The 15,940-nt window shown below is 39.3% G+C and overlaps 2 non-coding genes across 2 annotated transcripts; one reads left to right on the plus strand and one right to left on the minus strand.

The window, feature by feature from the left end:
* Window positions 1-648: 648 nt before the first annotated feature.
* On the minus strand, window positions 649-721 carry TRNAV-CAC (transfer RNA valine (anticodon CAC)). Its single transcript has one exon. It is a non-coding gene; the product is annotated as a tRNA-Val (tRNA).
* A 10,867-nt stretch (window positions 722-11,588) lies between these two features.
* LOC118758950 (U6 spliceosomal RNA) lies at window positions 11,589-11,691 on the plus strand. The gene has a single exon (XR_004995897.2). It is a non-coding gene; the product is annotated as a U6 spliceosomal RNA (small nuclear RNA).
* Window positions 11,692-15,940: the final 4,249 nt, after the last annotated feature.

The following is a 15,940-nucleotide window of genomic DNA, read 5'->3' on the forward strand; positions in this document are numbered from 1 at the left end:
TTTGAATAATAGTAATTATTTCAAAATAATTATTGCTTTGTTTTCAAGGCTTGCTTCCTCATTTTTCAGTGTATAAACTCACTTCTTTAAAATTTTCCATTTTTCAGAAAAAGAAGCAAGGCACTATGCTTATCTTCTTAGGATTGTATCTGTAAATTACATGAAATCTGTTCTGTTCTTAATACAGGAAAAAAAGAATGAAAAATCTCCCATTCACTTCAAATTTGCTTCAAGAATGCTCCATTTTTCCCCCTTACACATGCTAACGCCACTGTCTCCTTAGCTTTCAAATCAAAGGAAAGAAATTGAAGAAATTTAATTGCACAAATTTCTAGAATTGAGCACAAGACTGAGACTTTTGAGAAATGCTAACAATTAAAATTAATCACTCATTCTTTATACTCCAAGAACCAAAATAAACAGATGATATGCCTAAACAATTTGCTCAAGTGTAAACACTAGTATTCAAAATCTTCTATATAATTTTTATTTTCTTAATAAATATGATTCAGCTAAAATGGACGCTTCACATTTGCAAAAAAAAAAGTCAAAGCATAAAATACTGATTTTTTTTTTTAAAGCAAGATACACTCCCTCTTTTATTTTACAAAGCTTTTGTTTTCACATCTAACTAATCTTCAAAGGAATTGTTCCCACCCGGTTTCAAACCAGGGGCCTCTGGCGTGTGAGGCAGACGTGATAACCACTACACTATGGAAACAGTTAAAGTGCTTCCTCGTCTAGGATTACTGAGTTACAGAAACATAACAAAACGACAGAGAACAAAGTCCCTATGGGTAATTTCTGGAAATTCAAGGAAAAACGTACAAACAAGAAAATACTGGTGTATCACAATTATTTTCCAAGTTGCTGAGAGTGAATAGTATGGATTTTAACTTTGGATGGCAAACACTTAGAGCACTTGCAGTGTCTTAGAGTGTTAAAAATAGTTCACATTTTGACTAATTCTTGATGTAACTTCACTTTGACTTATTGAAGATTTTATAGGACAACCTAATATTTTGTGTTTTAGGAACTGATCCCCAGTACATACTTCTCATACTCCTGACAGGGGTTGAGTGACAGATGAAGAAACTAAAGTAACCAAAGAAAAATGCAGAGTAGGAATTCACAAGAAGGAACAAAATAATCTCACTTATTCTTAGAATAATTCAAATCGATACATGCTAAACTTGGAAAGAGACTGTATTTGACAGACGTATGTCCTTTTATTTACTAATTACTTGAAACTCAATTAGCCCCTTTTCCTTCTGACACAAAATTTGCTATATCAATAGATGTGATACCGTGACTTCTCTGAAGAGCAAAGATAGGGATATACACAAAGGTAAGCTGGCCAAGATTTGGGCACTAATATTGTCTCTAACTTTGAGACTGACTTTGACTATGGTGGTCTCATTTAAGTAATTACCAAAGAATTCAAATACAACCGTGAGCTGAGAGCAGCAGAAGTGTTACTTACAAAGTGGGACAACAATTGCTTATTTACTCAGCATAAATGAAAACAGGGCCTTGGGCCAACTGTTGTCCTAACCATTGGACTATTTTGAGGATGAGTTTTATGTGTCAACTTGCCTAGGACATGGTCTTCACTTCCCAACTATTGCAATCAAACAATTGTTTAGGTATTGTCATACTCATTGTTTTGCAGATAAAACTGAAGTCAGTCAGCTCTTAGTAAAGATCACTACCCAAAATGATTTGCAAAAATGCCTTTCAAGCAGTTTAAAGGGGTTAGGAGAACTAGGATGTTTACGGAAGACTGGAGGTGCTGCTGTGAACATCAGTACTTAATCGTCCCAGGGTTATGTCTCCCAAAGTTCTGCTTGCTGAAGTGCAGATTGACTTTGTCAGCAATTAATTGACAGAAAGAGCCTAGCCATTCTGTTTCTCATGTGGAAGCTCAAATGGTAAAGATTTCAGTTGCTCTGGCCAGCAAGTGAACACACAGAAGTGTCTCTGAAACTGAACAAGAGGTAGAGGTTTGAACATTATTGAGACATGATAGAGCAAACCTGAATTATTTTAAATAGACTACTGGTAGAAATACAAATAATAACAGCTCTTCTGGTAAAGCTCAGAAGGAAAATGAGTTTGTTATTCAGAATTGGGAGAATGGTGCACTATATTTTTGCAGAAAGCAAGAATTTTAAGAAGTGATCATGGATAGTTATCTGGGAAGATTTCAAGCACAATGTTAAAGATACAGCTTGAATGTGCTTTTCTGTTTATAAATTGTAGATGCAAAGATACATTGAAGAAAGAACTATTGAACAAAAATAAAATAGTTAATACATCATAGCTTGGGAAAGTTTCAGTTTATCTAAGTTGAAGAAATTAATAAAGACCACTTTTAGGAAACTGTGTTCTGTGGTCAAGTAAACTTCTTCTAGTACCGAAGACATCAATCATATAATTCAGGCCTCTCAACAGAAGACAAAAACAGAGAAAGGGTTAACTGGGAGGACCCTGTTACTCAATATAAGGAATTTCCATGACATACACAAGAAGTATAGATTTGAGAATAGAGCTTCTGCCACAGTGACTAATTCTCAGACCTTGAAATCTGATGATATTTGTCTTGGTTGTATTTTCTAATTGCTTGGGATCAGCAAGCTTTTTCTTTTTCTTTTATTTCTCTGGGGAGGAGAATTTCTGTGACTATTGTACTATGCCTGCCTTATCACTATACTTTGTATTTTGGCCCCTAAAGATATTAGATATTAATTCCTGGGACCTTCAAACATTGCCTTATTTGTGAAGCGGGTATTTGAAGATGTGATATGTTAAGGATCTTGAGTTGGGGAGACTGTACCAAATTATCTGGTAGAGTTTTCACTGTCATCTCTTGCAGCCTTACAAGACAAACGCAGATATTTGACAGATAGAAGGGTAGAAAACAGGAGCCAGGGAGAGGGAAAACGAGTTAATGGAGCTATAAGCTAACAACAGTTTGAAGATGTGTGTTACACATCATCCAGTGAAGTTGTTTGATGATTCACTAATGCTAACCAAGTGACACCAATTACAGACATTTGTCTTTCAGCACTGTAAAAAGAAAAATTCTCTTTCAATCTATTATGTTTGTGATAAAGAAGCCAGAGGAAAATGACACAGGCACAAAGAAAATGACCAACATTCCTCCACCAGCTCTATCAGACTCACATGGTCCAGAAAGAAACACATTAAAAGTCATTTCAACTCTTTCAATGTCAGTAAGTACACAAAAAAATGAAAGATTAATTTCTCCTGAAGTCAGGGTGTATTTCTCATTTCTTCCCCTGGAATATTTCAGATTAGTTGAATGCTTCTCATCCAGACAAATAAGAGAAAGAATGTCGTTAAACTAAGATGTGATGAAACATCAAGGGGTACCTGCCACTTAACGCAGTACTCTGTTGGACTGGAGCAGAGGATGACCGAAAGGATGGAAGGAATCTTAACAGGTCGTCTTTCAGGAGGCAAATAATGACGTTTTATGAGAAACTAAAGGTTTTGGAATTATACTGACAGAATGGAGAACTGTCAAGATGTTTAATGCAATAAATCAACAAGGATTCCTAAAATACAATTGTGTCTGTAGTTTAAAACATTCATCCTTGACGACATGTAGAGAAGGAACCAGGGTTGGGTCAGACAGAGACCAAGGAACCAGTTTTCGGTAATGGCAACACACCAGCTGACAGACTATGGTAAAGTGACAGAAGGGTAAGCGAGAGACGAAAATTACTTTTAGGGTCAAGCAGCTAATCAAATAAACATCGGAAATGAGAAGGAATCCAGGATACTATCTTACCACAACAGATGAATGGATATCAAAGTAGTTAACTAAAGGGAAAAAAAAGGAAGATTGCCCGGTAGGTATGTGTGATGCTTGCACAGTGTGTTCATTCACTTTATCAATATTTGCTATCCATCTGCTTCATCCACTCTGGGATAATGATTTCTGCACCTTAGGAAATTAAGTAGCACAAGCATAGCGAGTGAAGCAAGTCATTCAGAGAGTGCTTGATTTTTTCCTTCTTCTAAGTTTTATGGCATGAACAGGAGTTGTGCAAAAAGATAGGCAAGGTGAAAACCATCAAGGTAAGGAAGCTGAAAAATTGTTAAAACAGGGAGTACAACAGCATTCAGCGCCATTGTATTACCTTGAGGCTGGCATAGAACTCTGTGGTTACGACACCAATTGTAACAACCATAGCCCAGGTGAGAGTCTCTGAGTTCAAGTCCAGATTCAGTTTCCAAGCACTGATTCTTTTTAATGAACCCCATGTGAGGTAGTAGATAGTGGCTAAAGTTACTGGGTCTCTGCCACCCACATTGGAGGACCGGATTGATTTCCTAACTCCTGTATTCAATCATTTGTTGCAGATATTTGTGGAACTGAACTGATAAGACACAGATTATTTCTCTATCAGCTTCTTCTTCTCTGCTTCTCACATCAATAAAATGTGTGAGTTAACCACCAGATGACAGATTATATAATATGTATGCATGTAATATATACATATATATATCTACACAAAACATTGGACACATGGAATTTTGTAACTTTTAGATTATCAATTGAAATACCTGAACTTCAAATACCAATTCTATGACCATGCATCATTTCCAAACAGCACCTCATATTGTTGTCATTCAATAAACTTGTAGCAGAGTAGTCTCCATTTACTGAAGGCCATTTGTATCTAGCACCTCATAAAAATGACTTCAATTTCCACCAGTATTGCTGGAAAGGGATAGTATTATTTTTTTATATATACATATAAATGCTGGTACTTTTCTCTCTTCAATAGATAAGGGAAATATTATTTTGGATATTGTAGCAGATGAGGCATTGAACTGACAGAGTTAAGATTCAGGTCAAACATTCAAGTCCTCAACATGTAAAGCATACTGTTCTCAGCAAAAGCTACCTGATTTATGCCACTTAAAACCCATATAATAAACACACATATTTCTTATTTTTAAGGATTAATTTATTTATGTATTAATTTATTTATTGGAAAGGAAGCTTTAGAGAGAGAAGGAGACACAGAGAAAAAGATTGTCCATCTGCTGGCTCACCCCCAAGTGGCCACTAGGCTGAGCCAATCTGAAGCTAGGAGCTTGGAACTTCTTTTGGGTCTCCCACATGGGTGCAAAATCCCAAAGCTTTGGGTCATCCTCTACTACTTTCTCAAGCTGCAAGCAGGAAGCTGGATGGAAAGAGGAGCAGCTGAGACATCGACTGGTACCCATATTAGATCCCAGCACCCACAAAGCGAGGATTTAGCCACTGAGCCATTGCATTATGTACCAAACACACATATTTCTTAAAAATTTGATCCAGATTTCATTCCTAGAGAAAACAAGCAAAAAACCGTTTTTCTGTTACTCCAAGCTTATTTGCTTTTTTTAAAAAAGATTTATTTATTTTTATTGGAAAGTCAGATACAGAGAGGAGGACAGACAGTGAGAAAGATCTTTCGTCCTATGATTCACTCCCCAAGTGAGCGCAATGGTTGATGCTATGCCAATCCGAAGCAATGATCCAGGAACTTCTTCCAGGTTTCCCACGCGGGTGCAGAGTCCCTAGGCTTTGGGCCGTCCTCAACTGCTTTCCCAGGCCACAGCAGGGAGCTGCATGGGAAGTGGAGCTGCTGGGATTAGAACCGGTGCCGATATTGGATCCTGGCGCGTTCAAAGTGAGGACTTTAGCCGCTAGGCCACGCCGCTGGGCCCCAAGTTTATTTGCTTTTAACCAAGGTTCACAATTGACTGTCTTATGAGGATACTTCAGAAAGGTCAAGGAAATGTGAACTAAAAGGATAACTGTATTTAGAGACAAAACAAAGTGAAGTCCATGCACAATGGAAAATGGGTACTATGAAGAAAGACACATGAATTTCAATTTTTTGCACCAAAATGAACATATTTTTAATTCAAATATGAGATGTTTTATAAAGATTTATGTATTTGAAGTTAAGAGGGAGAGGGACAAAAGAAGCTCCTCTACCCACTGGTTTGTTCCCCAAAGAGGAAGCTCTGAGGCTGAGTCCAGCTGGATTCAGGGCCTTGAACTGCACCCAGCTCTTCAACATGGTGACAGAGACCCAAGGCGAAAATTTACATTTTGATAGTATCACAAGTAATGTTTTCACCCACTGTGCCAACATGCCAGCCCTAATAACCATGAATTTTTTTTTAACTATCCTAATCTTTAAGATAGATAAAACTCATTGTAGAGTCATATGCAGGGTTTATTTTTTTAATTTTGTAAGTGATTTGCTATTCTTTCCACACACAGAGTTGATAAAACACATATAGTACCTTTCCCTTACTCCTCCAGAATACACTGAAATGAGTAACTAAAAGATTTATTTTCCTAGAGTTCTAGAACATTCTTTCTTATATTCCTCTGTTTCCTCCTCCAACCTCTAAAAACAATGTTTTTCCCTGCATTTTCAATCAACAACTTTATTTTGCGCTCTATTTTCAATGCACTCTATTTTGTGCATTGAAAAGAAAATTGTGTGAAACCAATAGGTAACAGTGTAGAATCAGACTGGGTGATGATTAAAATCATTAAATAACTGAATTTCAGTGAGAATGTCAACAACCAACTGCTGATGAAAATGTAAAGGAAAGGGTACTTTAATTCACTGTTTTTGGGAATGTAGACCAGTGCAACCTCCATGGAAATCAGTGTAAAGAACGCTCAGACAACTGAGAATTGGTCTATCAGCCCTCTCTATATAACACCACAGCTTACGATAGCAGACATGGAAACAACCCATATGCCTATCAACAGATGACAGCGTAAACAAAGTGTGCTACATCTACTCTAGCAAATACTACTCGGCCATAGAAACAAATGAAATTCTACCATTTGCAACAAATACTCCCAACTGGAAACCATCATTCTAGTGAAATAAGCCAGTCCCAAAAAGGCAAATATCTTTGTTCATTCTGATATAAGATAGCCTTTAGACAAACTACAAAATAAATAGATATAGGTAATTAAGATTACGCATATATTCTCACAAATAAGCCACATAAGAGAAATCAGCATATGAGGATGCAATGACTTCACAGTTTATTCCTCTATCCCCCAATAAAAGCAGGCCTGAAATTTTGAAAAATGTAAATAAATCTATACAGCATGATACTACGTTTTCTACCTTTGCCTTTACCTACAATGTGATGATATATCTAAATAGCAGAAAGTTAATCTTGTAACTGTTAGTAAAGGACTATGTTACTGTTATATTTCAGGGAATAATGGAGGTGAGGTAACGAGGAGGGAAGAACGAAAGAGGGAGAGAAGAACCTCTGTTTCCACAAAATTGTAAATAACAGTAATCATGGCAAATAATGAGTATATTAAAAAATAAATAACATTATTAACATTCTACTAAGAAAAAGGAAACGATTATCAAAAGAAACAGCTAAAACACTTTAAAAATTAAAACAGCTGCTTCTGTGGAATGAGATAAAATGCATTAGAAGGTGCACTAAGACGTTTCTTTTTAAAAGGATTTATTATTTTTTATTGAAAACTCAGATTTACAGAGAGAAGGACAGAGAGAAAGATTCACTGGTGCACCGCCCAAATGGTCACAATTGCTAGAGCTGAGACGATCTGAAGACAGGAAACAGGAGCTTCCCCTAAGTATCCCATAGGCTACAGGGCTTCAAGGCTTTGGGTCAGCCATGCTTCACTTCTTTCCCAGGCCATAAGCAGGGAGCTAGATGGGAAGTGAAGCAATCAGGACATGAACTGGAGTCTATATGGGATCCTGGCACTTGCAAGAAGGTGAAACAATTGAGCCAATACAATGGACTCAATTCTCTTTTTGAGAATTTATTTGCTTTAGATACAGTTAAGAGAGAGACAAAAAAATCTTACATCCATTGAAACAACCTCAATGGAGGGTAGGCTAAGTGCATGTTAGAAGCCTGGTGCTTCATCTGCATCTTTGATGCTGGTGCAAGAACTAAACTTTTGGGCCATCCTCCACTGTTTCCCCACACTCATTAACTGGAAGTTATATTGGAAGTGGATCAGTCAGCAAAAAAAAGTGTTCACATATGAGATGCCATTACAGGATGAAACTTAATACACTATACCACAATGCTACTGGTATTGCACATTCAACATTTCAACATATTTTAAAATCTGATTGTTAAAAAAATACAGCTGAAAAAAAATGACCAGATGAAAGGTTAAAAAAAAAATACATGAAAATTTTAATAGCTTTACTATTAATTTGGGTGATGACCATGTTTCCTTCATTTTTTTTCTTTTCTTCGATTTATTTATTCAAAAATCAGAGTGACAAAAAGAGGTTAAGAGCGAAGAAAAGAGACATTCCATCTGCTTGTATACCCCTCATCGTGCCACAACTGCAGGGCTAGGTGAGGCCAAAATCAGGAATCTCATTCTTGTTTGTCCTTGGCGGGGTCCAAAGTTCTTGGACCATCACCTGCTGTTTTCCCGGGTTCATTGCCAGGGAAGTGAACCAGACGCGGACCAGCTGAGATTTGAACCAACACTGTTATGAGATGACAGCATCACAAATGGTATCTTACACCTCAGCACCACACTAATGCCTCCCCAGCTTTTAAAACACTATGTCAAGATATCTTTATGAGGAATGAAACATTTCCTTCAAACTCCAACTCTATGAATGGATCTGTACAACGTGTATGGCAACAAAAAGTGAGATGTAGCTGTCAGTGGTTTGAGTACCATTGCATCTTTCTTACCTTCTCAAGAGCACACTGAATCTAATGATGAAGGGATTTATTATCTTCATCTCCGGGACTACTCCTGCTGATATTATTTTCCTTTAAAGTCAATTTTACATTTGATTCATTTGTACAAAACTTTTAATATTTTTTCTCTAATTTTTATTTATTTGTTTGATAGGCAGAGAAAGGGAGCGCTGGAGGAGGAGAGAAAACATTAGGCCCAGATCAGAACCAGGAGACAACAACACAGGACTTCAACATAGGCTGGAGGAACCCAATCACTTGAGCCTTTATTCATGTCTTCCAGGACCGCGTTGACAGAAAACTGGAGGGAGGAGCAGGAACCAGGTACTCCTACAAATCTAAAGTGCTAGGTAAATCGGTTTAAAACCATTAACCTCAACAGTGATCATAGGGGAAGGCCATAGATGTCAATATCATATAGAATGTGCTACATAAAATTCTTGGATAGTGAAATTAGAAATGAAAGTAATTTGGGTGCCAAAAATTCATGTATAGTGCTTCATAACATGCATTTCAAATATGTAAAAGTGTTTAGACCCAAATTAACTTATCTTAAAGAAAAATACTTTGTTTACTTGAAAGGCAAGTTGAAAGACAGACAGAATCTATCAGTTCACTTCCCCAAATGGCCTCAACAACTGTGGCCAGTTCATGCCAAAGAAAGGAACCTAAACTCCATCCTGGTGTCCCAGTAACTAGCAGCAGTCAAAGCATATAGACGATCTTCTGCTGCTTTCCCAGTTACCGTAGCAATGAAGTTAAGAAGTAGAGCAGCTAAAACTTGAGATGTATTCTTTATACAATACATCAGAATTTATACCAGTCCAAATAAAGCTGTCTTTCAATTTCATTTTCCATGAAGCATTTGAAGTCCTTTCACATACTAACTATCAGTACTAGCAAAGATAAGGATTTATTCTCTGAAAGTCTCAATATTGAACTCAACACATGATGAGAGGAGACAGAAACATTTTGCAGGACATGAGACTGCCAAGTTTATCAGTAAATGTAGTGTAACAAGAAAAATACAAATCAAGCAGGCTTTCAGCATTTAGCTGGACCAAAGACCACAATTTATTATCTAAAAATCTAATGAAAAGACCTGATACTCTAAAAATGTATGGGACTGATAGAAATCTCTCAACATTTTAACAGAGAGCAAACTGACCTCAAAAGATATTTCCATAACACCTCTAAATAAATGTTAACCCCTCGGATTCCATCAAAAGATGCCTTCTGGGAAGATGACTTTGAAATTCAAGTAAATGGCTAGACTTTTAAGTCTGATACAATTTTAAATTCATACTATCTGCATCCAAGAACCAAGAGTATAGTCTCTTCCAAAGACCATCTGCTTTTCTTTTCCTGGATCATTCTTAGACAATTCTTGAATTTCTAATTAATCACTTTAACTCTACATGCACTGACTTGCATTGGTTTCCATAAAGATGCAGTGTTTTGAAAAATAATTTTTTAATTAGTAACCTGATGACATTTTTTATAAGTTGAAGTTATGATATTTGATTGCCACCTCCAATTCCTGAGTCCACACACATAGAAATGCAGACCACAGGGGAAATGATGATGGCCCAAGTGATTGATTGATTGCCATCCAGAGATAGGGTTCTACATCTCTTTCTGCTTTGGACTACATCCTGCTATTTTGAGCATTTAAGGTATGAATCAGTGCATGGGAATTCTCTTTCTCTTATTCTCATTCTCTGCCTCTTAAATGAAAAATAATAATGATAACATCTATATTCAGATATATTACTTGTTTATAATTAAATTCAAACACGTACAATATACTGTGTTTTCACAATCTGCAGAACTTAATTGCTTTGTTTATCAGATGTACAAAAATGCATAACCTCCTGAAGTTCTAACTGGTATAAATAATTTGTGGTTAAAAGTTAACTAAGTATCTTCTTGGGGAGGATCAATGCTATTTAATGGAAGCTCTTGGCTGCTTCTTAGGGTTTACATTAGCAGAAAGTTGGAGTAAATCCAGACTCTGAAAAGGATTATGAGCATCCTCCACTGGAATCTTTTACAGGATTAAATATACTTATCTATTCAAAATGGCTCTTACATCAACCTGTGCATAGTAAATATACAATGAATAATAATTAGTATTATGTGCTTAACGTGAGAGAACGGGCTCACAAAGGTTAATAGTAAATCTGTGTATGATGTGTCTTACAATAATTATTGATGCAGGAATACTGACATTAAGTGCCAGAGGAAAAAGCAGAAAAGGCCGCTGGGGCTATCATGGGGTTATGGGAATTCAAGACTCAAGGGTCTGAACTTTTCGGTTATGTTAGAATTCAGTGCCAATGATGCATCTGTGTGTGGCCTCCTGCCAGGACTCTGAGTAATTGGCAGAGCAAAGGGTGTGTGACTCAGTAAAAGTCAAATTGCTGGAAGTCAGAACTACCTGTAGTTAGGACAAGTCCTTCATTCAATCTAGTAGAACATGAAAAAACTCGGGATAAGAGCATTCTGTTGGCAGCAGACTACTTGGTTCTTAACCCCAGCTCCTGGTGCTTTCTAGGAATTTCCTCTTGCCACATGCCTATACATAGCTGAAGCGTCTCTTCAGAACTTTTTCTTGAGAGGAACCTTGCACCTAGGAGCCAGAGATGCTTTCTTTACAGCACTGTGAATAATGGTGTATGCTATAAATAAGCAAAGAAACCATAGATTAGAAAGTCTCATCTGACCTATATCATTCTGATTTCTGTCCTACATATAGGCACACAAGCTGAAATGTTTTCTTAGCCAAAAGAATGCCACCATGCTTGCTTCACCAGCACATACACTAAAATTGGAACGATACAGAGAAGACTAGCATAGTCCCTGTACAAGGATGATATGCAAAAGAATGCTACCATTCACAAAATTCATCATTCTTTCTTTTCAGCTGGGCCAGGGAAGTTTTCTCTTTGTTAGAATTACAGCCATATCCTGCTTGGATATTGCCATACAGTCTTTGACAATTTTGTCTATTCCATCTTCACTGTTAAAGCAGTGTAAGTTCCTTAAAACCTCTGCTGCTCCAGATGGGCCTAAGCCCCTTTCATTTTCCTTCATCTTATTTTTCTATACTTACTTCAATTTCACTAAAAAGAAATCCCGGGCTTCTCATAACTCCTATTTCTTACTCGCCCTTCCTAAACTTCCAGCAACTTTAACCCTCCTACTCTTTTAAGTGTTTATTTCATGGTAGACTGAGGTTATGAGCTTTTTGAAATGGGATGAAGGCAGTGAAATTGATTCTCTGAAAGCTTGGGTATTTTGTTATTATTGCTGCTATGGCCACCAGTTACATCCTGTCAAGGATACTTGCTTGATTAATTCCACCTGTTGCATCTCCCAGGATCCCACATGGGCACTGGTTCGTGTCCCAGCTGCTCTGCTTCCCATTCAGCTCCCTGCTTGTGACCTAAGAAAAAAGCAGAGGATGGCAAAAAGCCTTGGAACTCTAAAGAAGCAATTTGCAATATTATGTTTTCTTCACTCTTGAGAAATAATGAATCTGGTTCTAAAATTCTAGCCTTCTACTTATTCCTTTACTCCTTTCCTATGTGAATTCACTATGCTCTGTTACATAGGATTTCTGAGACAGAGTTTATTAAAAATACTTCTGGTTGGATCTCCCCTAGACTCTGATGGATATAAGATGATTCTCTTGTAAAGAGAGTCATAACAACGATTCAGAAGGAAATTATGTTTATCAATTAATGTTGATATTCACAAGAAATTTTTGATTCAATGAATACTAGAAGAAAATATGAATAATAAAATTATGTCCTTTCAAATAAGCTACACATATACCGTAATTTTATTTTGCCTAAGATACACTCCACATCATATCTACAATCACTTATTTCAAATCACTAACTCTGTTCAAATATATGCAGTTTGCGGAATCAACTATAGTAGGGTCTTTTTTTAATAGTTTTATATTTGAGTTGTCTAAGCTTTCTTTACAATACTCATCCTTTATTTTATAATACTCATCATTTTAAAAGATTTATTTTATAAGTCTTTGCAGAAATATTTGAAAGGCAGATAGTACACAGAAAGAAAGAAAGGCAGAGAGAGAAGTCTTCCATCGCAGATTCACTCCCCAGATGGCTACAATGGCCAGAGTTGAGCCAATGTCATACCAAGAGCCAGGAACTTCTGTCCAGGTCTCCCATGTGGGTAGGGGGCCCAAGGACTCCAGCCATCCTCTGCTGCTTTCTAGGCCATTATCAGGGAGCTGGACTGTAATTGGAGCAGCAGGATTTAAACCAGAGCCCATACTGGATCCCAGTGCTACACATGCAGAATTAGTTTACCTTAATGTATTTTCATAATTTTCAGTCCCTTTTAGTAGAAATCATTTCTTTATTTACCTTTTTCAGTTTTCTTGGGCATTTTTTTTCATTTTTTATTATATTTTTTACAATCTTTACATAGTTAATTAGGGTAAAAAGGTTCAAAGGCTATAGGAAAGTGGGTAAGACTATTATTTCCATATTGTTTCCTTCATGTATCAGAGGTAAAGGGGGATAATGAGGGAGAAGCCTCACCCAGAATCCCACCCACCCCACGTCCCGGATGTGGGGCATGCTCTGGGATACTTCCTGAAGTGGTTTTGATAGTTCACCAGTTATGAATCGCTGCCAATTTCGCCACTCCAAGCACGATGAGGTCATTGAAGAATCCACTGATTGACACAGTCCATCTTAGAGTCTCCGTTTGCCCAGTATTTCACTGCCAACATACAGCTGAGGTGATTGATTGACTTGTTCTGTCTTCTGTCTTTTCTTGGTTAGGGTTCTGAGTCCGGCGTTTCAATTGGGGAGATCCCCAAAGAAACTGTCTCTGAGGTACTCTCAGACCAGATTCTTGTATGTACTAGCAAGCACAGGGCCCGGCACAGTCCATCACCCCTATCAGATGATGTTTGCAATTGCTGGGTTGGTTCTGTTTTCAGCCCCGACTTCCACTGAAACCAAAGGGTGTTGCAGTCCAGCTTGCTTCTGCCCAGCACATACTCAGCCCTCACATAAACAGTGGGAGCTGCAACCCAGTCAGAGTGACCCACAATAACCCCAACCAGGCCCGCCCCCTACTCTGGTTTGCCAGTATGTGAAGCAGACTAGTTCAGTCTGTCCCACGTCCCATTTGGTTTTTGTACATGTCAATGGGTATTAAAGCTTAGTTCCATCTAACCAGCTCAACTATCCAGCCCCCATGGATGTTGTTGGGTGCCTCTTTGTCTAGCCACCCCAGTCCCTTTCCTAGTTTTTCTGCCCTCCCACAGGAGTGGTAATGCAAGAGGGAGGAGCCCACTATTTCCCTCCCAGGTCTCTCTCACTCCCAGATTATGCACTCTCCAGGTGGTTCTGTGGTTTAACTTGACAGAACTAGCCCCCAGTGCCAGCTTCTTCCAGCTGATGCTGTGGCTAAGCCCAAGCAACCCTCACACACTCTAATTTTTTTTTTTTTTTTGCACCAGTAGGAATAATCAGCCCAGCCTGGCTTTTCCCTGATCTAATCCACATGAGGCACACAGGTGTTGTAGCCCTGCTTAGTCTGCTCTGCTTCCATCCCAGCTCACGCTGTCCAGTGGGAATAGCTCTCCAGCAAGGGAACCTGTCCCTCTTATTCCACCTGCTGACTCCGCCCCTCCCTTCCTGGTTCTCATGCGTGCTGGTTGGGCGCTGTGGTCACATCCGGTACAGGCAACCTCACCTTGGCATTCCGTATTGTGCACTGGTTTTTGTCATGAACGAACCAGGCTCAACCCACACTCTGTTCTGGTGCTCAGATTTGCCAGTGGATGACATAAACTGATTCAGCCTGGTTTGCCCCTGACCCATGCCAAATCTATACCAGTGGGAAACTTTCCAAGGCCTATTTTGGGCTGTTTCCTATCATGCTTCTTGTGTTTACCTGCTGGGTCTATGTCCTGCCAAAGGAGTTGCCCAAGTTCCTCCATCAGAACCTCTTGAAATGCCAGATGTTGCACATACCAGGGGGTCCATGAGCCAGCCCTATTCAGTTTACCTCCTGTCCTAGGAGGAACAGTGGCTTACCCTGACTGGCCTTCAACCCAAGCTGGTCCTTGCTGTTAGATGTTTCAGCCCAGCCATGGCTCATCCATACCCACATATGGCTCACACATGGCTCAGCAGGGGTTGAGACCTTGCCTAGTCCGTCCTGCATCTTCCCTGGTCCTCCAGGACACCAGTCGATGTTGGAGTCTGGCCCAGTTTGGTGCGTCCAATCCCAGTCCACACTTGTGCCAAGGGAGACTACAACCATTTCCTAATCAGAACGCAGCCCCCATTACAGCCCATATGCCCCTTGGTGGGAACCTCAACCCAGTTAGGGTGACCCCTTAACTCCCCAACCAGGCCTGTTCCCAGTCATAAATCCTACGCATGCCAGTGGTTGCTCTGACTCAGCTGGGCTCAGCCCCTCACCTCTCCCGACTTCTGCCTTAGACACTGTGGCTTAGCGTCCGTGGCTCACGAAGACCAGTAGGTACAAGGGCCTAACTCGGCATGACCTGTGCTCCATCGTGGTTTCTAGCTTTGCTTGTAGGCTAAGGTTTGCTCAGTCCTGTCCTGTACACCCTGTTCCATTACCAATTCACACATTAGCCAGCTGTTGGAGCTGCTTTGCCCAGCTTGTCTGACCCCTCGGTCTGGACCACATGTTCACCAGCAGGAGCTATGACTCGCCAGGGGAGTTCCCAAGTTCCTCCACTTAATCCACTCCCAGACCCAGTTCTCATACATGCCATTGGGTTTTAGGCCAGTTCCCAGAGATGTCTGGCCTTCCATTTGGTCATGTATGAGCTGGTGAATGTTGCAGCCAGGCCCACCCCACCCTCTGTTCAGGATGCACATTCGGGTGCTGCTGCCTTGACCAGTCCAGACTGTTGTCAGTTCCTTTACCTGTGAGTGATGGCAGGCTCCATGGTCACACCTAGCTTAGTCCATCACCATCCCAGCTCTCGAGCTAACCAGTGGGGCTAGATTTTCCATAGAGTCTGGCCCATACATTCCCCACAGAATCTACCCCCGGATATGGTCCTCGAGTGCTAGTTAATGTAATGGCCCTGCCTAATGTGACCCATCTCCTGATCCAT

The sequence above is a fragment of the Ochotona princeps genome, chromosome 3 (assembly GCF_030435755.1).
Source record: "Ochotona princeps isolate mOchPri1 chromosome 3, mOchPri1.hap1, whole genome shotgun sequence".
Taxonomy (NCBI): domain Eukaryota; kingdom Metazoa; phylum Chordata; class Mammalia; order Lagomorpha; family Ochotonidae; genus Ochotona; species Ochotona princeps.